This window comes from Bos grunniens, chromosome 3 (genome assembly GCF_055505025.1).
Source record: "Bos grunniens cultivar Pamir isolate PY7600 chromosome 3, Bosgru_T2T1.0, whole genome shotgun sequence".
In the NCBI taxonomy this organism is placed as follows: domain Eukaryota; kingdom Metazoa; phylum Chordata; class Mammalia; order Artiodactyla; family Bovidae; genus Bos; species Bos grunniens.
Genome location: NC_141167.1, coordinates 6,275,246 through 6,298,729, shown reverse-complemented (window position 1 = coordinate 6,298,729; position 23,484 = coordinate 6,275,246). Strand labels below are relative to the sequence as shown.

Below are 23,484 nucleotides of genomic sequence, written 5' to 3'. Positions count from 1 at the left end.
CGCCAGGAGGAGGAGTTTCTGTTCTCAAAACCATGCCTGCCATCAGCGCATCTGTCATGGACCTCGGTTGACAAACAGGGCCGGGGTCCTTCCAAGATGCTGCCGGTTCTCAGCAAAGATGGAGGTTATTTCGCAGCTGATGGTGATGGAGTAGGAGCTGGGGGTGGGCGGGTGCTGGAGGTGATGGCGGTCTCTGGGGGGTGCTGGCGATGGCTTGTCTGATCTCACCAGCAGTCCTTGAGTCCGGCACACATGGGTGCCCGCCTGTGAGCCAGAACAAGGAGCTGCTGGCCCGGAGCCGTGTGCTTCCTTGCGCCTCAGTGATCGTTGGCTCTGTGGTCTTCAGTTTCTCCTGTGATAGAATTGAAAAGATTTTATTTAGATGCTGCCATGAACCTTTTTTTGTGTCAACAATTCTTGCCATTTATTGTAAAATGATATATATGTCGTCCTTGGTGGCTCAGACACTAAAGCGTCTGCCTACAATGAGGGAGACCCGGGCTCCATCCGCTGGGTTGGGAAGATCCCCTGGAGAAGGAAGTGGCAATCCACTCCAGTATTCTTGCCTGGAGAATCAGAAGGACGAAGGAGCGTGGCGGGTTACAGTCCCTGGGCTTGCAAAGAGCTGGACACAACTGAGCGACTTCTCTTTCCTCCATATTAAATTGGAGGATAATTGCTTTACAGTGTTGTGGTGGTTTCTGCAACGTTGTGTTCTGTTTCCCTGGAAGCAGATGAAAGAAGGTTAAGGGGAGCAAGCAGTTGGTGGAAGCAGGCCACTGCAGTACGTGACGCGGGGTCAGGGTGGACCTGCTGCTGCTACCCAGAAGGCTGTGCAGAGGCGGGCCACGTGGGCACAGAGAGACGCCTGGTGGTGTAACAGGACACGCCTGTTCAGGACGGTGGACCTGCTGCTGCTGCCCAGAAGGCTGTGCAGAGGCGGGCCACGTGGGCACAGAGAGACGCCTGGCGGTGTAACAGGACACGCCTGTTCAGGAGGGTGCCTAGAGAGGTGCTCTCTGCTCCCCGTCAGAGAGCAGGCAGGCAGTGGGCTTGGAGGTGGTGCCCTGTGTCCTCACCCCGGGGACGCCGCGTGGTCCCCGCCCTGCTGAAGTTACGTGCTTTCTCTTACGGTCCAGAGGCTTTAAGAAATCTTTCAGCGAACCTTTGCCCTCGTGTCTTATCTGTCATTCTCTTCCCAACTTCTGAGCGAAGCTCCAGGCTGCCGTACCGACTTTTCTAACGACTTTCCAAATTCCCTTGGCTCTCCTGGTCCAGCTTCTGTGAGCCTCACTTTACTGCTCAGGACATCTATAGCATAGTGAGAGAAAGAGCCACATCCTTCCAGCGCTTTGCAGTGGACGTGAGTTTGCACAGACTCCAGGAGATGGTGAAGGACAGGGAAGCCTGGTGTGCTGCCCTGCATGGGGTCGCAGAGAGTCAGACATGACTGAACGGCTGAACAGTAACAACCGTAGGGAAACTACACGGAGATGAATGAGACCACAGGGCCCGTGAAGCCGCACTTCCAGCCTGGCGCAGGCCAAACCAGCGGGTGCCGTGAAATCCATTAACACAAAGGTTAGCGAAGCCGAGGCGAGCACGTCGGATGGAAGCGGGGGTGGACCTTCAGTGTTCCTGGCTGCTGGGTCCCTGTGTCCTCCCTTTGTGAGATTCATGCATCTCTCCTGCACCCCTGCCAGCCTTCCAGATTCACCCCGGGGCTTGCGTGCAGTGATGGCATGGTGAACACATGTCTCGTGTGCAGTGTGGAGAGGAGTGTGTTTCTCCCAGGACATACCCAGTGTCCCACGATGTCAGCCTCCCAGACAACCGCATCCTAGCCTGTGAGAGTCCTTTAGTCTGTCGGGGGCCTTATCTCACCACGTCCCCGTGAGAGGCTGGGCTTACGGGTTGGGGTGACGTGGGAGTTGTGGGGGGCAGGCAGGTGCTTGGTGTCTGTGCACTGAAAAGAAGAGGGCCCGGGGCAATCCCGGCGGACGGCGGCTTTGTGAAAAAGCGTGTGCAGTGTGACAGGCGCAGTGGGTGTCTGTGAGCCAGGCCTCAGGAGGTTCGCCTTCAGCTGCCGGTTCTGCCCAGACATCATAGGAAGCAGTCATGTCCTTCCAGAACAGTGTGCTTGCTGTGAGGATCCTGTTAGTCCCAGAGCGAAGTCCAGCACTTGGGGCCCTGAGTGCTCAGCTGACAGGCTGCTGTGTGCCCCGAGGGGCGGCGGCACCTGACCCGGCGTCCTGGGGGCCTGTCCCCCTCCCCGTGTCCGTCTCTGTGCTCCAGTGCAACGTGCTGAGATGCGTTGCAAGACGGTGCTCATGCCTCATTTCTCTCCTCCTCGTTTCATCCTCTTGAATCTTTCACCTCCCCCCAACTTACTTCCCTGGTGGCTCAGACGTTAAGGAGTCTGCCTGCAATGCGGGAGACCCTGGTTCAACCCCTGGGTCGGGAAGATCCCCTGGAGAAGGAAATGGCAACCCACTCCAGTATTCTTGCCTGGAGAATCCCATGGACAGAGGAGCCTGGCAGGCTGCAGTCCATGGAGTTGCAAAGAGTTGGACGCGACTGAGTGACTTCACTTCTTCTTCTTTAACTTACTTCTAGAAACACTGGTGCGTAAAGGCCCACAGCCCCTCACCTGGATTTGGGAAGTCTAAGAAATCCAAAAGCCTGCCTGGGTTCTTTCTGGGTCCGTGCGCCTGAAGGCACTTTGCATCTCACCACTGAATCATCCACGTGTTTGATTAGGGCATGGGTAGTCTGTAGCGTATCGATTTTTCCGACCATCCATGTGTGTGTTTTAGGAGTGCCTGTTTCGGTCTGTATCGGAGAACCATTTAAACCAGGGGTCCGCAACCTCTGGCCCGAACACTTTTACCTCCTGTCAGGTCACCGGTGGCATTAGACTGGATACAAAGCGCACAAGGAATGTCATGCCCTTGAATCATCCTGAAACCTCTTCCTCCCACCGCCATCTACCCGGGTTTTGTGGAAAAATTGTCTCCCGCAGAACCAGCCTCTCTGGTGCCACAAAAGTTGGGGACCGCTGCTTTGAACCACTCAGAATTGTTCATTCAGGACGCAAGGCAGGACACGTGGGTGATCGGAAGACAGCGCCCATCCCCCCACCGGGATCATGTCACAAACGCAGGTTGAGTGCCTGAGCTGTAATTGCGTTTGGATCCCCACGGGATGAATGGGCACGTTTAACAGTTTGGGAGTCTCTGGTCGGCCCCTCTAATCCGTCAGCCTTCTGTTCTGTGCGTGGAGCGGGCCAGGAGGGGGACTAGGGCAGTGCTGCTGGGCCCTCTGGCCTTGGTACGGTCCCCCCAAAGGTGTCGTGGCCCCTGTGTCAGCCGGCACGGCGGGGCACCGCCCAGGGAGGCACGGTGGCCCAGAAGCGGGCAGCTCCTCCCGCCTGGCCTGGGGTCTCATCACAGGGATCCCTGACTGCTCAGGGCCGCCACCAGCAAAGAGGGACGGTCACCCTCCCCGGGTCCCAGCTGTTGTCACCCAGGGCTCCTCCTGGGAGCCTTTGTGCAGAGGGACCCAGACACCCGCTGCCACGGGCCTGTGACGGGTTCCGGTATCAGAAGGTCCCTTTGATCCCGTGGTGACGGCGCCCCTGCCTCTTGTTCCCCAGCTTTCAGCCCACTTGGTGTGGGCGGGGCTGGCCTGGGGTGTCCCTGTGGCTGCTTTGGTGGCCCCCACCTGTCACACAGGAAGGGGGGTCGCTGCTGGAGTGGGTGGGGGATGGGAGCATCCAGGTGGGGGGCCAGGAGGGGCCCTGGGTTCTCCCGGGGGGCTGCAGCTCAGGTGTGCGGGCCCCTGCAAGGGAGGAGCCGGGTGGGGTCAGCCCTCCGCTCGGGGAACTCAGCTGCCTCTGCGGTGGTCCCTGCAAGGGAGGAGCCCGGTGGGGTCAGCCTCCGCTCGGGGAACTCAGCTGCCTCTGCGGTGATCCCTGCAAGGGAGGAGCCCGGTGGGGTCAGCCCTCTGCTCGGGGAACTCAGCTGCCTCTGCGGTGGTCCCCACTGCTTGACATGCGGACTGTCCTGGTGTTGGTATTTTTTCTCAAGAGGCCGGGCGGGTTTGAGCAAGGGCTGGTGAGACTGGCACACGTCCCGTCCGGGCTAGAGTGCTGGGCAGGGTGGGCGCTGGGACCGCAGGCCGTAATAAGGGCACTGAGGTTAGTGCCCAATGAGCTGCAGGCGGGCGGTTCTTGGGCACTCGGGGGCCTGCGGCTGGAGTCCCCTCTGAGGCCCTTTCCCCGCCTTCCCCTTCCCAGCTCTTTGTAAAATGGAAGCCCTCTGGGCTCCTCCCAAGCCTTTCCTCCCACAGAACTCAGTTCCTCGGGGAGGGCAGGGTGGCTCCTCGGTTCGTGGTCCAGTCCTTTCCTTATTCACCCCCAAATGCCAGTGTGGTGCCCCCCAAGAGCTGTCAGCAATGCCGTTTCTTGGCCTCCCTGCCCCCCCCGACCCGCTGACCCAGGAAACGCTGTGGGCGCCCGTTTGGTGGTGCAGGCGGGCATCTGCCTTGGTGGTGCTGACGGTACGCGGGACTTGGATCGAAACATCTTCTTTCCTCCCCCCAAGAGGCGGGCGCTGCAGACACCGTGCCTGGGGCAGTGGGAGCCTCCGATCTTCCTGTGGCTGAGCCGTGAGCACATGCTCTGGTGATGTAACAGCCTTTATCAGGAGTAAATCAACACTAGAGGAGAGAGGCCGGAGCCTTAGCGGGACCCGACTCAGCAGCTGATGCTTGGTCTCTGGGGGAGGGCACATGGGAGTGTCAGCTGGGACCCACCCTCTGCGCGGGTGAGACCAGCCGGGAAGGGTAGCCGAGGGCACAGGGGAGCATCAGCTGGGACCCACGCTCCGCACAGGTGGGACCACCCAGGAAAGGTAGCCAAGGGCATAGGGGAGTGTCAGCTGGGACCCACACTCCACACAGGTGGGACCCACGCTCCGCACAGGTGGGACCCATGCTCCGCACAAGTGGGGCCACCCAGGAAAGGTAGCCGAGGGCACAGGGGAGCGTCAGCTGGGACCCACGCGCCACACAGGTGAGACCACCTGGGAAAGGGTAGCTGAGGGCACAAGGGAGCGTCAGCTGGGGCCCACTCTCTGCACGGGTGGGACCCCCTCTCCGCACGGGTGGGGCCACCCGGGAAGGGTAGCCCTGCCTCTGTGTCTCGTCTTAGGAGCTGTACTCGGCTCCCTGCTGCCTGCCTGTCCATCTTCCAGGAGTGGGATTTCCAGGCCTCCACATCTCCAGAGTTGATTCTGAGCAGGTGGGGAGGGAGGAGCTAGGCAGAGTCTCAGGCTCCTCGATGAGACCACTTGAATCCTTTTCCTTTCCCAGACGTGTTCTTGGCAGGCACGTGCTGAGGGTTTGTGAGTGGGGCACCTTTAGAGACTCAAGAAGGACAAGCCGGGGGTTTTCTCTGGGATGTAGAAAGGGGCTCACCTCTGACCATCCCTCGACTGGCAGGTCTGGGAGGTGAACAGGGGGGTCCTGTGTACAGGACAGCGGGGAGCTGTGTGCTGGCATTTCAGGGATGCTGACCTGAGTGACGGGGGAGGAGCCTGATGGAGCAGGAGGCTGGGGGCGAGAGGGTGCTTATGTCAAACCTCCCCAAACTGTTCTGCAAAGATGCAGGAAGTTCACAGAGTGCCTCGAAGCACTCTGGTGTGGAGTTAAGGTGCGGATGGTTTGGATCCAGTCCCTGCCACCCACCTTGAGCAGGACTTGGGAGAAGCATTCAACAGATGACTTGGAGCATCATCTCAACAGCGGTTGAATCTCCTCTCCGCCACGTTCATCATTGGGGTCTGCTCCAATCCACTTCCAATTCTGCACAGGGCCGGCGTTGAAAGTAACAGTTACTGCAGGGGAGAGAGAGAAGTCAGCGCCAAGAAATTCTATCAAGGGAACGATCTTTAAGTGAAAATAGTGTCGGAAACCAGGTCTGGGACACTTCCCTGGTGAGCTTACAGCGCGAGTGGGATTTCATGGCGTGTTGGATGCCGGCTGGTGGTGGAGGCGGGAAGCCCGGGGGAGTCGCTCGGTCAGGTAACACTGTTGGCTGTTTGGAAAAAGTGCAGAACCCCAGGGGCTGGATGTTCTGGGGTTTCTTCCATCTCCCCTTCATCCGGAGCGTCAGGAGAGCAGCGCCCTCACGTCGGGTGGTGGGGAGGCGGTGGTGGGCAGGTGTGTGCTCCTGTCGGAGGTCTGCAGCCAGATGTGGCCGAGGCATCCGGAGCTGCTGTGGTTGCAGAGAGGGCCAAACCCAGAGGGCGGAGGCAGGAGCGGCGAGGAGGGTTCAGAGAGGTGGGGAAGAACCAGGTGGGAGCCGTGTCTGCCGTCAGGGAGCTGGGGTTCAGGAGTCCACTGTGGACTGCAGTGAGTTACAGGCTGTGTCCTCCCCAGGGGGAGGTGATGTGGAGGTGGAGTGCCTGGGTCCATCACCAGGCCCAGGTGATGTGGAGAGGGAGTGCCTGCCTTGGTCCTGGCCCACTCCCCCGCCACTCACACACACACACACACGCACGCACACACTGTGGGCACATGCGTGCACACACACATGCACGCACTGTGGGCACGCGCGTGCACACACACACACACACACGTACTGTGGGTGCACGTGCACACACACACATATACACACACACTGGGCGTGCACACACACACGCACTGTGGGTGTCCGGGTGTGAGTGTGATGACCACCTAGTTGCACCTCAGTTTTCTTGTCTCTGCGAGGAGCACTCACGCCTCTGTTGCGTTGCTGTTGCTCAGCCCTGTCTCCTCCTGACCCCGGCGCTGCAGTGCTCCAGGCTTCTCTGTCCTTCATTACTTCCCGGAGTGTGCTCAGGCTCATGATGTCCGTTGAATCCGTGATACTCTAAGCATCTCATCCTCTGTCGCCCCCTTCTCCTCCTGCCCTCCATCTTTCGCAGCGTCAGGGTCTTTTCCCACGGAGTTGTTCGGATTCGTTAAGGAGAGCAGATTCTGGGACGCGGGCCCATGGTTAGTATCAGTAAGGGGTGGCTGCTACTGAGTCCTTGTGGCTGTCGCCCTTGAGGGCGGGTCAAGTCTTGGTCGGCTCACCTCCCTGCCGGCTGGTTGGCCACTGGTGGCTGCGAGTCTGCATGCTAAGTGGTGCCTGGTCCCTGAGACTCGAGTTAACAGCGTCCGTCTGGAGTCTCAGTGAGGCCGTGGGTTGGGCTCCCACCTGCCAGGGCTTCGGGTCTGGAGTGAGCAGAGGGCAGGGCCTCTAGCTCTTGGGGAGAGGAGCCACCCAGGGCACCTGTAAGCGTGTGAGGCCCTCCTGAGTGGCGCTCTTTGCAGTAGAAGGAGTATTTCTGCCTCTCGAAAGTGGCTTCACTGAGCTTTGATTGGCGAGTGAAAGAACCTGTGCTTAGGGACCTCCAGAGCCTCTGTCTCCTCCACCTCCGTCCCAACGGATGGGGCCCCCAGCTGCAGTCCGCTCCCCTGGGTTCCGTTCCTGGGTGCACAGAGGCTTCATCTCCTTCCAGCCAGAAGTCCAGGGAAGCTTCTTTGTACCGGGGGTGGTGCCTGGGTGGGAGGCCTGCAGAAGGGCTCCAGGGAGCGCGATCTTCAGGAACACAAAGGTTTACTGCAGTTAGGCTTTGGGGACGGGGAGTTTGGGAGTCTGCAAGGCAGCGCGTTAATTGGCAGGTCATTGGGAGGCCTCATCTCGAGCAGCTCGTTTTAATTAGCCTGCTCTGCCCGGTGGATTCCGTGCTGTTGCAGCAGCAGAGCGCGTGGCCCTGCTTTGCCAACCTCGTGGTTGACTTGAGTTTCCTCAGTGGCAAGTTTGCAACGGAGTTGGGGCTCTGGGTTGCCAGCCCCTGGCTGGGAGTGGGCCAGCATCTCCAGGGCACCCCGGCAGTGCTCGGAGCTTCCCTGGGAGACAAGGATGGAGGTCCCAGCCGTCCTTCTAGGCCTGTAACCAGAGACCTGCTGCCTCCGGGGTCCCCCCCTGCCGCCAGCCTCTCGGGACACCAACAGGGCTCCCCTGCAGCTCTGACGGGGAGGAAAAGAGCCTTACATCCACACGCCTGTGGGTGGGAGGCCCTCCTGAGAGTCTTGAGGCCGTTTGGAAATATTTTTTTACACTTGTCAAACAAACTTTCCTCCAGCCCATAAAAGCGTAGAGAGAGGTGCGGGGAGGTGCTTTTCCGGGGTGGCGGTGAGCAGTTGGTTCTCCGTGTCCCAGAACCCGGGGCAGCCCTGGAGGGGATGGAGGGGCCCCGGTGCCCCCAGGCAGAGCTGCCGTGGCTCGGTGGGTCTTCTCTTCTAGCTGGATCATCTTCCCAGGAATCTGGGTTATGGAGGGAAGCGTGACTTCTTAAAGGGGCCAGAGGCCTGCCTGCTCTGTAATGCCCTTCCTGTAGCTGTACCACTGGCCCTTGGAGAGCCTGGGGTCCTGCCCTGTGGGCCGTGTGGCCAGCAGGGTGGGTCTGCCCAGCTGAGACCCCGAGGAGGGGGCTCTCCATTCACTCGTGCCCATCCCGTTGGCCTCCGGATCCAGTCTGTGAGTGGAGCCCAGCCCCAGTGTAGTGCCCGATGTCTGCCTGTGGGCCCAGGGGGATGCTCACCCGACCTGCAGACGCCCTGCGCCTCCCAGGAGGGCGCATGCGTGTCCCAGTGTGCAGGCCCCGCCCAGCCCCCTGGTGAACTGCAGGGAGAGCCAGCTGGGTGTTCCCTGCTGGGTCTGCCCTTGTGTATTTCCATCAGGTTGCTTTGGGCGTGGTGGGAGGATGTCACCCGGAAGCACAGTCTTGACCCCTGCCTTTGACCTTGGCCACCTGCTCTGAGGTTCACACCTGAGCGGAGGCCGGAGATGCTCTAGAGAACAGGCCTGGGGTCGCGGCCCGTTTCTGGTTTCTGAGTATTTGAGGCTTAAAAAGCTCCACGGTAGGGAGGCTGGATCAGAGGCTGGCCAGTGGCTGCTGCAGGTAGGAGATTGGTTGGAGCTCTGGGGCACCTACTCTGCCGTGTACAGCCAGGCGAGGCCCCTCAGGTTGGAAAGCAAGCCCCCCAGCTGCTGGCTGACCTTGAGTTTGTCTGCAGGCTGCATGGGGTCTGCTCCCTGGAGGAGCCTCAGGGGAGAACCATGCTGGGTGGTTCTCGGGGAGGAAAGGGGGCCTGCTGAGATGGAGAGGGGGTGTGTGCATGGTCACCTGCCGCTGACCAGCAGAGGCGGCCTGGGCTCCTTGGAGCTGCACCCTGGGGAGCTTGGGGGTCACAGCTCCCTCTGCCCACACTGCCCACCGGCCCTGCTTCAGGAACAGGCCTGGAACCCCTCAAGTCCCTATCCCCGTCTTCTAGGGCTTGGCCACTGCCCCAGTGGCCACAGACAGGAGGACCCGCCCGACGGCTCAAGCCAGGCTTGTCCCAGCTGCCCTAACCTAGGCCATCTGAGGTATAGCAATGCTTGAGGGCAGCTCCTGGCCCCTTGTCCTCTTGTGGGTGAGCCACGTGGGAATCGGGGGGTGCATAGCCCCACAGGGGTGTCAGTAGAGAGGCCACGAGTGCTCTTGCTCTCACCCTTTCAACACTCAGACTGGCTGGGATGTGGGCACCTGTGAGTGATCCTCAGCCGGGCAGGGAGGGCGTCTGGGGGCTCCATCCTCTGAGTGTCCTCTGCCTCCATGGGTGCACGTTGGAGTAGACTCGTGAAAAAGTCAGTCGTGTCCAGCTCTTTGCAACCCCGTGGGCTGTACAGTCCATGGAGTTCTCCAGGCCAGAATACTGGAGTGGGTAGCCTTTCCCTTCAGGGGATCTTCCCAACCCAGGGATCGAGCCCAGGTCTCCTGCATTGGGGGTGTATTCTTTACCAGCTGAGCCACAAGGGAAGCCTGGAGTAAACTCGTACGAATACTTAATCCAAACCAACGTATGTTAATCTTCCTAGATGCCTGAGCAAGTGCAGGAAGCTACATTTAACCTTTTTCTCTAACAAGCCACGAGGTCAGGAGTGTAAGATCATTTTGGTTGTGTACTGAGCCTAGTGAGAGGGGATCTGGTGTGAGCGTGCACTTACCCTAGGGACTGCGTGTGGACGTGTGTTTTGAACTCAAGCATGGGCAGTCTTCTGCTTTCTCATGGGCCAAGTGGAAGTCAGGTGTGAACTGAAGACTGGTGTTTTGGAGCCGGGCTGGATCATTTTCCGAGGACCCCAGTCTTTAGCAGGTACTGTCGTGGCCCCTTGGCTTTCTGGAGATCGGAGGTGGAAACTCGAAAGGTGGTCCTGGGTTTCCCAGCCGGCAGGGCCTTGGGGTCTACAGTTCCGTCTGGGAAGGCTGCTGGAGCCCGTGGGTCTGTAGCCTTGCCAACAGCTCTGCTCCCCGCTGGCGTTCAGAGCGGAGCCTGGAGGCTGGGTCCTGCTCCGGGCGGGGGAAGGGAAGGTGGGCACCTGGGCTGCCCAACCCCTCTCAGGCACTTGCTCCTTCCCCGTGATTCACAAACGTCTTTCCTCTTTGAAGCTGTGCCTCGTGCTGTGCTGATGTTTCTTTAGGGCTGGAAAAGCCTTGCTGGGTTCCTGCCCTCGTGAAGACCAGCGTTGTAGAGCCTGCAAAGAGCGCAGCGAGACGGCAGTGGGGGCAGAGGCTCGGGGTTTTCCTGATTTGGTGAAAGGAACGGAGTCTGAACTCGTCCCAGGGATGCTGGCTTTCAAGAATTAATGAAACATGGAAACCAGAGATGATGATGATGGCAGTCAAGTTAATGAAGTTTATTGGCTTTTTCTGTGCCAAGAGCTCTTTGGGAGCGTAACCCGGAGGAACCCAGTTAATCCTCCCACCAGCCCATAACTAGAGCTGGCCTCCTGGTCTTGTCGTGGGTCACAGCGTGGATGGTGGGGCCAGAGCCAACCCAGACCACCTGACCCAGAGCAGCTCCCGCCTGTGTGTCTGGCCCCGTGTGTGAAGGTGACCGATCAGCCTGGTCACGGAGGCGTTTTCGATTTGCCCTGAACTGTGAGTGACACGTGGGTGCTTCCTGCAGGTCCGCCTCATGTGACGGAGGTTTTGGTCCCGGACGGGTTCGCTCCCCTGGCAGTACCAGGGTGGGTTTGGCCTGAGAGCTGGAGCTGTGGGAGCTGACGTCCCTGGGCCTGGGGCCTGGCGGTCAGCCCCCCGAGCCTCAGGCCCCGTCTGGAAGCGGCAGGAGTACCAGGCACCCCGCCAGGGCCGCTGTGTGGAGGGATGAGACCCTCTGCCTGGGAAAGGGTGTTGCTCTGTACTCGGGGCACGTGGTGAACCTGCACGGAGGTTCCCGGAGGTTGTTCAGCTCCTCGTGGGGCCTGTGTGTCTGCGTGTGTGTTTGGTGAGTCCGTGTGTGTATGTGTGTCTCTGTGTCGTGTGTCTGTCTGTGTGTGTGTGTGCTTGCATGGTTGTGTGTCTGTGTCTCTGTGTGGTGTGTGTGTGTGCTGTGTGCTTGTATGTCTTTGAGTCTCTGTGTTGTGTGTCTGTGTGTCTCTGCATCCTTGCTTGGATGTCTCTGTGTGCATGTCTCTCGTGTGTGTGTGCATGCGTGCTTGTGTGTTTCTTGGCTTATCTCTGTGTTGTGTGTCTGTCTCGTGTGTGTGTGCATGCATCCTTGTATGTCTCCCTTTGTGTGTCTGTGCTGTGTGTCTCTTTGTGTGTGTGTGTCTGTGTCTCTGTGTGAGCGCACATATGCTTGTATGTTTCTGTGTGTTTTTGTTGTGTGTCTATCTCTCTGTGTGTGTCTCTGAGTGTGTGTCTCTGTGCTGTGTGTCTCTGTGTGTTGTCTGAGTGTGCCTGTGCAGCCGTGCCCCACACTCTCCTCCTCTGAGTGTGTGTGTCTCTCTGTGTGTCTCTGTGTGTGTGTGTTTCTCTTTGCTGTGTGTCTCTGTCTCTGTGTGTGTCTGTGTTGTGTGTCTCTGTGTTGTGTGTCTCTGTGTTGTGTGTCTCTGTGTGTCTCTCTGTGTGTGTCTCTTTGCTGTGTGTCTCTGTCTCTGTGTGTATCTCTGTGTTGTGTGTCTCTCTATGTGTGTCTGTGTGCTGTGTGAGTATGCAGCCATGCCCCACAGTCTCCTCCTCTGATTGTGTGTCTCTCTCTGTGTGCATATCTCTGTGTGTGTTTCTCTCTGCTGTGTGTGTCTCTGTGTTGTGTGTCTCCGTATGTGTGTGTCTCTGTGTGTGGTGTGTGAGTGTGCCTGCGCAACCGCGTTCTTCTCCTCGGGGTGAGGAGTCCCGAGCGTTCAGCCCTTTTGGACGCAGGCTCCTCATTTCCCTCCTTCCGTTATTTATTCTTTATTTAACTCTGTTGTCCTGTTGCGTATTTCCCTCGTACGACATTAGCCACCTGCTTTTCCCCGTGTTTTGAGCCACTTCCCTCCCCCGAAAGTCCTCCCCAGGCCTGCTCCTCGTCCCCCGTGGACACGTGTCTGCCGTGGTGCGCGTCTGACTGGCTCTGCCCCCCGGGGCCTCTGTGTGTCCCTGCCTCCCGGCACCTTTGATGTGCATGACAGCCTCTAAGAATAGAGTGTGACCGGGAAAACCGCATGTGTTGAAACTTGGGAGGTCAGGTTTCCTCCCAAGCCCTGGAAAATATTCAGAGCCCTTCCAGAATGTTCTCCCGGCTCCATCCTTGTCCTTTCGCTCTGCTTGAGCCCAGCGACCCTCCAGTCCTGGCCTCAGGAGCATGAGGGCCCCTGAGAGTGCGGCCCACCCTCCCTCGCCCTGCCTCCCAGGAAGCCTTGTCTGCGTTTCCCAGAGGATCAGTGTTACCCGGGGATGGGGCCACATTCCTGATGAAGGAGGCAGCCTTGGAAGGCTTGATTAGAAAGATGCAGCAGTGTTCACCCGCTCTAGTCGATAATACACCGTTACAGTCTCAGCCACAAGGTGCTGTCCAGTGTGATTCCACGAGGAGCCCCCTGTACTATGGGGTGGAGTTCAGCATGTGCGGAACTGAGCTTGGGGACACGTCACTGTAGCTTCAGACGGGTCTGCTTATAATTAAGGGGGAAAGTTCATTGTGCATTTCATTGAAGACTGTGTTTAAAATATGTGCCAGCTCAGAATGCACGAAAATAGGATGATGGGGGTGATTTGCGTGTCCTGGGATGGGAAATCATCCAGGCAGCTCAGCGTCGATGTCGTCTTGGGTCTTGGCGACCTTCTCTCTGGCAGGTGGTGAGGCCTTGCGCACAGCACGCCTCGCTCTGGGCAGGGGCAATTGATGCTGGTGTTGGTGGAACGTTCTTTCACTGTAAGAAGTGTTCTCAAAGGTTTTAATCCGTTTTTCGTTATGAGAGTGGTATATGCCTGCTGTCAGAGAAACTACAGAAGATGTTAAAAGTTGAAGGAGCTCCAGGATCCGAGTTCCCAGAGTAAGTTACTACTGTTACTGCTTGGAGGGGCTTCCTGAGGTAATCTATGCCTGTGACATCTGGTATGTTTTCTTAGTTTTAAAAAAACAACAGCTTTATTGAAATGTAATTCACCTGCCATGGGATTCATCACTTTGAATTGTACGCTGCAGCGGGGTTTTGTGTATTCCCAGAGTCGTCCAGCCATCCACTACTATTTAGTTACAGAACATCTTTGTCACTCCAGAAGACCCCTGTCCGCATTAGCAGATACTCGCTAATTTGTCTGTGGATTCTGCTTAATCTGGACATTTCGTGGAATAAGAATCATAGAAGTTGTGGTCTTCTGTGGCAGGCTTCTTTCACTTAGCTGATGCATTCAGGTTTCATCCCTGTTGTAGCGTATATCAGAATGACCTCCCTTTTCACTGACATATACACACTGCTGTATATAAAATAGAGAAGGAATAGGGACCTACTGTATAGCACAGGGAACTCTACTCAGTCCTCTGAAACACCCTATATGGGAAGAGAATCTCAAAAAGAGTGGATGAATGACAGGTATAACTGTTTGACTTTGCTGCTCAGCAGAAACTAACAGCATTGCAGCTCAATTATATTCCAATAAAATAAAAAGAATCTCCTCCCTTTTACGACTGCATTCCATTGCATATGTGTGTGTTGTGTTTTGCTTGTGGACTCACCCATGGGTGGACACTTGGTGTTGCTTCCACATTTTGGGCATTGTGAGTAAGTTCCTGCTGCTCCTATGAAGAGCTGTATCTGTGATGCGAAGAGCTGACTCATTGGAGAAGACCCTGGTGCTGGGAAAGATTGAAGGTGGGAGGAGAAGGGGACAACAGAGGGTGAGGTGGCTGGATGGCATCACCGACTCAATGGACATGGGTTTGGGTAGACTCCGGGAGTTGGGGATGGACAGGGAGGCCTGGCGTGCTTCGGTCCATGGGGTTGCAAAGAGTCGGACACGACTGAGCGACTGAACTGAACTGAGCTATGTCTGGGGGCCAGCTTCTGCACATCCTTGCCAATTCTTGCTGTTGCCTGTCCTCTTGACGATGGGTATGAAGCCACAGCTCATGGTGGTTTTGGTTTGCATTTCCCTAATGATTGGTGGTACTGGACGGCTTTTCACGTGCTTACTGGCCATTTGCAGATCTTAGGAGGAATGCCCCCATTCAGGTCTTTTGTCCACATTTTAGTTGGGTTATTTGTCTTTTTATTGTTGAGTTTTAAGAGTTCTCTGTGTGTTCTGAATGCTGGGCCCTTATCAGATACATGATTTGCAAATGTTTTCTCGCATTTTCATGATGGTGTTTTTTGATGTATGAAAGTTTTTAATGAAGTTCGGTTTGTCTGTTTTTCTCCTTTGGTCAGGTGTGCTTTGGTGTTACATTTAAGAAATAACTGCCTAAGGGCCTGGATATTAATCCTGTGTTTCCCTCCAGGAGTTGTATGGGTCTGCCTCCTACCATTAGGTCTTTGATCTGTTCCGAGTTAATTTTTATGTAAGATGTAAGATAGCGTAGGTTCTCCTCTTTTGGAAAGATAAATGGAGCCCCTGAGTCCTGATCTGCAGTCTGCCTTTCTGCCGTCGTGGTACGCCTGGACATCAGCGTGTTAGAGCGCTCTCTGTCCTGCAGGTCCTGCGTGGTCCTGTCGTTGGCTTGGTGCCCTCACTCATTTCACTGGACCCCTGTTAGCTGCTGCGTGGTCTGTTCTCTGTTGCCCCCAGTTACAAGCAGTGCTCCAGGGACCGCCCTGGAACGAGTGTTGAGAAGCAGGTTAAGCCCAAGGGGTGATGTGCTTCTGCCTTCATCTCTCCCCCCGCGGTGTGGGCAGAGGAATGACCCCTAGAGATCCATGCCTCGATCCCCACAACCCGTGGTTGTGTTACCTGAAAGGGCAGAAGGGACCTGTAGGTGGGATTAACGGTTTTGAGATGGGGGATTATTCCGGATTGCCTGGTAGGCCCAGCATAAGCACAGGGGTACCTCAAGCTGAAAGAGGGAGACAGAGGCGGGTCAGAGAGGGCGGTGCGAGCGGGAAAAGGTCAGCTTACGTCAATGCTGGGGTGCTGGCTATGCTGCTGGAAGCAGGACCGTGGATGTGCGTGGATTCTGAAAGCTTTTGGAAAAGGCAAGGAAAGAGTTCTTCCCTGGGGCCTTGATTTCAGCCCTGGGAGACCGAGGTCAGGCTCTGACCTCCAGAATGGGAAGGTGGTCACTTCATGTTGTGATTTTGTTTTGTGCCTTTTTTTTTCCTGCCTGCACTGGGTCTTCATCGTGCCCACGGGCTCTCTAGTTGAGGCGAATGGGCTTTGTTCCCCATGTCACGTGGGCTCCCAGTTTCCAGACTAGGCATCAAGCCATGCCCCCCTGCAGCGGAAGGCAGATTCCTAACCGCTGGACCACCCGGGACATGCCTAGTGATGTTGTTTTCAGTCACCGAGTTTGTGGCCGTATGTTGCGGTAGCATTCTTCTGACCCCGCCTTTCCGCGGGCTGTAAGTAAGCGACAGGTGTTTTGGTCTCTGCTGGACCACCTGCTGCTCTGGGACGCTCAGGTCACTGCTGAGTGCGTCCCCACCCCACTCAGAGTTCCTGTGTCTTGTCGGAAAAGTCACAGAAGTTATGGATCAGACTCACAGCACACAGGATTTGAGTGCTGCCTTAAAAAATGCGCTGTTCCTGTGGCCTCCAGGCCCCGTGGAGAGGCCGTGGGAGGGGAGAGGCTACCAAGGTGAGCTGTCCCCAGACTGGATGCTGCTGGGCCGCCCTCGTCATCGTATAACCTTGGCTCCACTTTCCAGTTTGTTTTCTTGGGGTGGACACAGTTTCCATGTCCTTTTGGCCCATAGAGGCCTCTGTAAGCTGGGTGGGGTCCTAGCCACCATTTCGGGTGTTATTTCTTTGTGTCTTGAATTCTGAACTCTCAACAGTGACTTTGAGAACCCCTGGGGGTTGGGGTGTGCCAGGAGCTGTTGAGGGGCAGTGGGGGGGCTTACAGATCTCCTGCGCTGATTTGGGGCAGTGGAGGGTGGCTGACATGTTGGGGTTGCTTTGAACTCTCCCTAGTGGATCCAGGTGTGCAGTGAGGTGCCCCTTATCTCGGGCTTCCCCTCCACTGACCTGGAGGCTCCCTGCTGCGCCGACTTTGACCCTCATCACAGCCCCGGGCAGTTTCTGAGGCCCTTGCCGTCTGCCTGTCTGGTCAGGATACAAAAAGACAACACTGCTAATTCAGTAATTGGGGAGAGTATCTGTGAACTTAAATAAAGGCCCATTAAATACCTTTTTTGGATTAGAGCTGTAATTGACTTAGTGATTAAGGCGGAAACAAAGGCCTTTGACTTAAAAACTGTTGACAGGTTTGAACCTAAGCTGCTTCTCCTTGCAGAGGAAGGGGCTGCCTGCCAGTCCAGGCTGAAAGGCACCTTCTCTTATATCCTCTGAGCTTGACTTTTCTCCTGTTTCATGAAACGTAAGGCTGTACATGTTCACTCACCCGTGGGGCTCTCCCGTGAACCAGCTTGAGGTTTTTTCCCTGAACAAACTAGCTGGTTCTGGGACATTGTCAAGATGAGCAGACACTCCTAACACATGGAGACCGCGTCTGTGCGCTTAAGAGATCAGGGTGTTTATAGTCTTTAAGTCTCTGCAAGTCAAAGACTTTGCAAGCTTATCTTAAAAGAAATAGGCGTTTAAGGTTCACCATGATGGACAGCAATTCCTTTATACATGGGTTACACGAGGCGTAATTGAAACGTTTCCTGTATTTTCTTGCACTGTAATAAGCTGGCAGTGTAGTCAAATCGTACCAGATTATGGCTGTAATCAAGTGATTATACCATGCAAGTGCGTGTTTTGCCGCTGTGGGGTTGAGGAATAAGGAGATGGCGGGTCCTCCAGGACGTGGCCTCCTCCCTGTGTTTTGGAGCTTCTGCTCTTGAACACGTGGATCCCCGGGCCTCTCCACCCTGTGAGCCCCCAAGCCCCCAATTCCCTCCTCAACCCCCAGCCAGCGTGAACCTCTCTCCCCAAGCCCGGAGCTTTGCAGAGAGAGGCCTGCTAGTATCCAGACCAGGGGCTTTCTTTCTGTCTTTTTCTAGAGCCCTTCCTGCCCTGTAGCTTCTGTTGTAGAGTCCCTGGCTGCCCCGGGCTCCAGTCCTGGCTCTGCCCCTTCTGGACGGGCGACATGCGTGGGCAAGTCAGCCGCTCCGCTTCCCCGCCTGCAGTGTGTGTGGGTCGTGGGGGAGCTGTGGTGCACGTGTTCACCTCCTCGGCTGCCTTGCAGGTCACAGGAGTTGTCTGTGGCCCCTGCCTGGAGTGGGACTGGGGACACTGTAGGGTCTCCTCCCAGCCCTTGACTGCACCCCCGGACCATGCCCAGCCTGGACCACACCTCTGAGCTCTAGACCTGCTTCATGTTCCCTACCCCTCCGGATGGCTAGTCTGTCTGTCTGTCCTGGGGTTGCCTCATCCCTCCAATGCTCTGGTCTCTGTCTCACGCCTTCCTCCTGGGGGCTGTGTTTCGGTCCACGCCTGCGTTCACTCTTACCCAAGTGGACAGCTGTGTCCCCCAGAAGTTTCCCGCACCCCCTCATCGGCCCAATTTCCTTCCCCGTGGGCTCAGACTGAGATGCTGTGGCCCCTTCACTGGAGAAAATGAACACGTTAATTGGATCCAGTGTCTTTGACAAACACTGTTCTATTTTTACAGTCAGACAGGAAGTTGTTGGTGTTTTAGAACTCTGTAGATTACAACCCTGGGGGACTTGGCTTGTTATAATGAATTATCATCCTGTTTTCCGTAGGGTGATTTTTTTTTTTTTTAATTTCTGGGTAAATTCTAGGAAGTCGCTGCATTTTCTTTATTCTAGTTAGCTTTGCTAGGGCTTGGGAAGGGGCCCTGCAAGAGGAGGGACGGAACCAGCATTTACTGTCTCATGGGTGGTGGGGTGCCGGCTCCTTGAAGGTGCTGTTTGATTTAATCCTTGTCAAAATCCCCGTGAAGGGGGTGGTATCACCTGTCCGTTACAGATAAAGAAACAGGCTGGGCAGGTTGGGGCACTTGCTCCAGGTCACATGGCTGTAGTGAGAAGGTCACGCATGCGGGACTCTTGTTCCCAAGGTGGGGCGCTGTGTGCTCCCAGGACCGCCCCCTCGATTTTGCAGAATGTGCTGCTGTTGGTCACGCGTCCCCACTGAGGGGCGTGAGCTCTGAGGTCAGGAGGCTCTCCTTGGCAGTGCATCCTGCACAGCTTTTCAGTCTGCACAACCTTCTAAAGCCTCTTTATGATCACGACCCCGACCTCTACCCGTTGAATCTTAAAGTGGTCAAGCTAGTAATGACCAAGACATGACCTCATAGGATGCTTTCCTTGGACCGAGGAGCCAGGGGTAAATGGCAGCCCTGAGCCTTGCTTTCGAGCAGCAGACCCTCCAGGGTGAGGAGGGGATTGCTGTTACTTTGAGCGTGGTCTTCAAGATCAGTCTTGTCTGAATACAGTGGGCCAAGGAGGCCTCCTGGGGTGGCGCGGCGGGAGAGGATTTCAGTCTACTTGCTCAGGCCAAATACCGGATACCCGCTTTCTGCTCCTTCTGCGGAAGTATCCGCGCTTTCCTCTCCTAAACGTTGGGTTTTGACACATCGTCCATCTGTTGAACACGGTGGGGCCTGCCGGCTGTGAGCCAGGTGTCAGCCTCCATCCTTGCGTCCTCATCGCCTGGATCCTGGCACCAGCCCCCTCCTGTGGGGCTCTGTGCCCCGCTGACAGTGCTGTAAACCAAGGTGAAGGAGCCGTGCTTAGCTTTGCAGTGTCTGTTTGAAGGGCATTAAAGGAATGCTCTTAAAAGGTTCATCATTTAGTGCCCGATCTCTTAAAGCTCAACATTCAGAAAACTAAGATCATGGCATCCAGTCCCATCACTTCGTGGCAAATAGATGAGGAAACAGTGGCTGACTTTCTTTTTCTGGGCTCCAAAATCACTGCAGATGGTGATTGCAGCTATGAAATTAAAAGATGCTTACTCCTTGGAAGGAAAGTTACAACCAACCTAGACAGCATATTAAAAAGCAGAGACATTACTTTGTCAACAAAGGTCCGTCTAGTCGAGGCTATGGTTTTTCCAGTAGTCACGTATGGATGTGAGAGTTGGTCTATAAAGAAAGCTGAGCACCGAAGAATTGATGCTTTTGAACTGTGGTGTTGGAGAAGACTCTTGAGAGTCCCTTGGACTGCAAGGAGATCCAACCAGTCCATCCTAAAGGAGATCAGTCCTGGGTGTTCATTGGAAGGACTGATGTTAAAGCTGAAAGTCCGATACTTTGGCCACCTGATGCAGAGAGCTGACTCATTTGAAAATACCCTGATGCTGGGAAAGATTGAGGGCAGGAGGAGAAGGGGACGACAGAGGATGAGATGGTTGGATGGCATCACCGACTTGATGGACATGGGTTTCGTGGACTCTGGGAGTTGGTGATGGACAGGGAGGCCTGGTGTGCTGTGGTTCATGGGGTCGCAAAGAGTCAGACACCACTGAGCGACTGAACTGAACTCACTGTAGCCTGCGTTGTCCCGCACCTCGAGCTTACCTACCTACCGGTGTGACATGTGGGAGGGGGCTCAGAGGAACCTGCTAGGCTCTTGTATTCTAGTGATGTCTTTTGTGATGAAAGGATTCCTGAGAGGCCGCTGTGAAATGTGTATATACCCAGAGCTGCTCATGTCACAGATATCCAAAAATCTTCAAAGGATGTTTTGCTGCTGAACTATTTTTTTTACCATGTTTCATTATGATAGCACTTTTATCAGGATTAGGTATGATGGTGCATGTAGGTGGTTATTTAGGACAGCGCCTGGCAAGCAGTATGACGCCGGGAACCTCAGGTGTCTTCCTCTTCACGATAACCTACTTTAAACATAAATGTATTATGTAGTGCCTCGCCCTCCAGTGGGGCCGCTGTGAGCCATGAGTGACTGTTTAAATGTCAGTTAAATGAGAAGTCCAGTTCCTTGTGTGGCTGGTCGCTCCCACGCTGGACCCTGCAGGTGAGGGGTGTTTCCGCTGCTCTGGTCCACTGTCTGTGGTGAAGGTTAAATGCCGACCCCCTGTGCCTCCCTGTATAGAAATCCATTTCCTAGGCCCTTTTCTGATGTGTATTTTACTGGGAAAACCCTTTTGTACGGTAGGGAAATTATGAGTCTTTGTCGTAATGACAGCTCTCCCAGAAAACAGAAGGACGGATTGGCTTATGGAAAGAGGCCAACAGGGCCCAAGAGTGGAGTGAACGCTCGGGTAGGGAATGGTGACCACCCCTCTCCTCCCTGTCCTGGAGGTCCAGAGACCACGGTCAGCTCTCTGCTCTGGCGCTGGCCTGGGCTCAACTACAGTTTGAATTTGAACATCACTGCATTTTGCTGAACAGCTGCAGTGGACAGACGTGTTAACCTCCTCGCATCGCTGAGGGCTCCTCTGCGTCCCTGCGGGACTGGGTTCTGCCTCGTCCCCTTGGGCTCAGCCGGCCCGTCTTCACCGTGGCCGGACCCTGAGTGTGTGCAATGCGACAGCTTCTGACAGCGGCATGACTCCAGGACGTTCAGGACATCTCAGCGTTGCGGTTGGCTTAGCAACAGTGACGTCTGCCCCGATGGCCGCTGTCCTGGAGCTCCGTGGGGACTGTGGCCTGAGGCCTCCCCTGCAGTGTCTGTGGATGAGTGGTTAGAGCCCAGGACCTGAGTCCCCGGTCCTCGCGCGTTGGGCTGGTTCTCCGGGGGATGGGGCTCCCCCTGATCTGGACTCCCTGTGTCCCCCCTCTTCCTCTGCCCCTCACCCCCACCCCCAGCACCTCTGCACCTGCTCTTGCCTCCCCTTGTCTGCACCGGGGGCGGGGCCTGCCCAGGGCTCACGTCTCCAGGGAAACAGCCACTTCCTTCCCCATCTTCTCAGTCCCGGTCCCCTCGGAGCCTCTGAAATGCCTGCAGCTGCCTCTCCACAGCCTTCCAGGGTCCCCCGGCTGTCGTGTTTGTGTGTGTGTGTGTGTGTGTGTGTGACTTCGCTGCCTTCAGTCAAGCTGATGAGAACCTGCTGTGTGCTAATAAGCATGTGCTGGAGACCGACCAAGGCTTCAGAAACGAGCAAGACCAAGCACGGCCTTCGGGGGCTCCCAGGGGCAGCGGGCAGCCAGTGTCGTCCCGAGGGCCCTTTGGAACATGAGCAGATGCACGTGACTAAATGAGAAGCAGCATCGTGGCCTCTGTTCGATTTTTCCACCTCCTCCCTGTCTTTAAACGTATCTTGAGCTTCCCTGCTGGCTCAGACGGTAAAGTCTGCCTGCAGTGTGGGAGACCCGGGTTCCTTCCCTGGGTCGGGAAGATCCCCTGGAAAAGGAAATGGCAACCCACTCCAGTATTCTCGCCTGGAAAAATCCATGGATAGAGAAGCCTGGCAGGCTACAGTCCGTGGGGTTGCAAAGAGTCGGATGTGACTGAGTGACTTCATTTTCTTTTCTTTCATTTGAGCACATTTACTTAAACACTGTTTTCTTTTAAAGAAGCAGCTCATCTTCATTGAATCTTCCCAAAACGTTCTATGTCATTTTCAAAGCAAAAAGAAATCCCTCTTACTGAATTTCCCATTTAATCAATTTGTATAATGTTTAATCAAATGATGTAATTATGGTTACTCTTATTAAAACTTCCATTTAATCGATTTGTGTAATATTTAATTAAGTGATGTAATTAGTTATAAGTACAGCGGATGTAAGGAGGTTTGGAAACACTGCAGGTGCTTGAAGACCAAGTTCTCCGCCTGCAGTGGGGGCTCTGGGTGTGGAGAGCCCGTCACAGCTGGTGTGATCAGTGCTTCCTCAGTTGTGCTGGGTGCCACATTGGTTGATTATGTTTATCTTTCAATATGTATTAAAAAGAAACCTAGACTTTAGTTCATGAGTAGTGTTGCTGTTCAGTTGCACAGTTGTGCCCAACTCTTTGTGACCCCGTGGACTGCAGCACGCCAGGCCTCCCTGTCCTTCACTGTTTACCAGAGCTTGCTCAAACTCATGTCCATTGAGTCAGTGATAGCATCCAACCATCTCATCCTCTGTTGTCCCCTTCTCCTCCCGCCCTCAAGATTTCCCAGCATCAGGGTCTTTTCCAGTGAGTCAGTTCTTCACATCAGGTGACCAAAGTATTGGAGCTTCAGCTTCAGCATCAGTCCTTCCAATGAATATTCAGGACTGATCTCCTTTAGGATGGACTGGTTGGATCTCCTTGCAGTCCAAGGGTCTTGAGTCTTCTGCGGCATAAGTAATATTGCTGGGGCTACACGTACTCTAGGAAAGGTTTAAAGATGATTGAAGGGGAATAAGTGACGGCGTCACGTGGAGCCTGAAGCGGGCAGTGAACCGTGCAGGTGGGACGTGATGCTTGAAGCTTGGGAAGCGGTCAGGGAGCCACACAATTGAGGCTGAAGCTTTGAGGATCCGATTGGACGATAAGCTCTTGAGGAAAGTATCAGTGGGCGGCCGCCTCGTCCTTGACCCCTGTCTCCCCCGACTCTTGGTCACTCATCTGGCTTCATGAGCAGCACAGGCCACGCCCTGGTGGGCCGGGTGCTTGGCCCTGGTGACCCGCAGCCCTGCCCATCCCCGCACACCCTCCCGCATTCCTGCAACCTGGGAGAAGGGGCTGCCTTGGGGAAAAGTATTAACGCACAAATTTGCATGGTTAATATTCTAGATGTTTGCTTTATTGGAAAGAGTCGTCTTTTCTTTTATCTTGACTTTCCTCTGTTCCTTGTGTCCTTTTCTTTTTTCTGTAAAGTCACTATGTTTTCCTGAGATGGGAGAGGGAGGCTTGTCTCTTTTGAACCATCTCCTGTTGACTTCAGGGGAAGTAGTCCCTTCTTTTCAAAAGAGAAGAAGATGTGGGAGAGAGAGGTTTTTCTTCTGAGAAAGCTGTACCCTCCCACGGGGGCCTTCCCTGTGTCCTCAGGACCCCGACCTCCCTGGTCATCACTGCTTGGCCTGCGGTGACCCCCAGGAAGGCAGAGAGACCCGTAGTGTGAGGTGCACCTCTTCCTGGAGGCC

At 55.6% G+C, this 23,484-nt stretch overlaps 1 protein-coding gene and 1 long non-coding RNA gene across 9 annotated transcripts in view; one reads left to right on the top strand and one right to left on the bottom strand.

Annotated features, from left to right (window-relative positions):
• AGAP1 (ArfGAP with GTPase domain, ankyrin repeat and PH domain 1) overlaps window positions 1–23,484 on the top strand; it is a 572,168-nt gene that overhangs the window by 51,359 nt on the left and 497,325 nt on the right. The window lies entirely within an intron of this gene.
• Window positions 4,664–6,144, bottom strand: LOC147374899 (uncharacterized). 5 transcript variants are annotated; one of them, XR_015155015.1, is made up of 3 exons: window positions 6,007–6,144; window positions 5,749–5,897; window positions 4,664–4,777 (listed from the first exon to the last, which is right to left on the bottom strand). It is a non-coding gene; the product is annotated as an uncharacterized LOC147374899 (long non-coding RNA). The 5 variants fall into 5 exon arrangements; XR_015155011.1 differs by having other exon boundaries at window positions 4,664–4,719; XR_015155021.1 differs by lacking the exon at window positions 4,664–4,777 and adding an exon at window positions 5,258–5,395.